The following is an 805-nucleotide window of genomic DNA, read 5'->3' as shown; positions in this document are numbered from 1 at the left end:
CACACCTGTTCACACCTGCTCACACCTGCTCACACCTGTTCACATCTGCTCACACCTGTTCACATCTGCTCACTCGCTCACACCTGCTCACACCTGCTCACACCTGCTCACACCTGCTCACACCTGCTCTCACCTGTTCAGACCTGTTCAGACCTGCTAACACCTGTTCACACCTGTTCACATCTGTTCACCCCTGTTCACATCTGTTCACACCTGTTCACACCTGTTCACATCTGTTCACACCTGTTCACACCTGATTTGCACCTGTTCGCACCTGCTCACACCTGTTCTGTTAAAAAGTTTGAGTTAATAGATTAAAAGCATCATCAGTGACTCATTTCTTTCTTGCAGCTCGAACTCCTCCCAAGATCTCCGAGCCTTTCCCTGCTCCTCCAGAAGACGGTGAGTCCCTCATCTTCATCTTCATCTTCATCACTCTGGTCACAGACATTACTGTTACAGCTGCAGCTTCTCTGTCTGAAATCTTTCCTGTTCAACTGTTTTTAACTCCTGTTGTTTACTGTTGGACTAATTGTTTGCTCGTCCTCTCAGAGACCATATTAGCGATCAGCCATCAGCTGAAGGACATGATTTCTCCGTTTCCTGACAAGCAGCAGGTCAGTGAAGGCAGCAGCCCCAGTCATGTGACCGAACATGTTCAGTGTTCATTGTTCACATAAAGTTTTGTTGTTTTGAAGGCTCCTCCTCAGGCCTCTTCTACTCCGGTCCAGAGGGTGGAGCCTACAGTGGTCTCCTGTGCGAAGCGTCCCGCCCCCTCAGCTGTGGGCCCTTTGTCCTCCGACCC

The 805-nt window shown here is 49.8% G+C and overlaps 1 long non-coding RNA gene across 1 annotated transcript; it reads left to right on the top strand.

Moving 5' to 3' along the window:
- The first annotated feature begins 351 nt into the window (after positions 1-351).
- Positions 352-805, top strand: LOC111658503 (uncharacterized). The gene is made up of 3 exons (XR_002761001.2): positions 352-402; positions 553-617; positions 699-805. It is a non-coding gene; the product is annotated as an uncharacterized LOC111658503 (long non-coding RNA).

Source organism: Seriola lalandi, unplaced genomic scaffold, assembly GCF_002814215.2.
Source record: "Seriola lalandi dorsalis isolate HSWRI2012SDOR001 ecotype SW California unplaced genomic scaffold, Sedor1 jcf7180001979672, whole genome shotgun sequence".
Lineage (NCBI taxonomy): Eukaryota > Metazoa > Chordata > Actinopteri > Carangiformes > Carangidae > Seriola > Seriola lalandi.
This window is presented reverse-complemented; position numbering and strand designations above follow the sequence as displayed.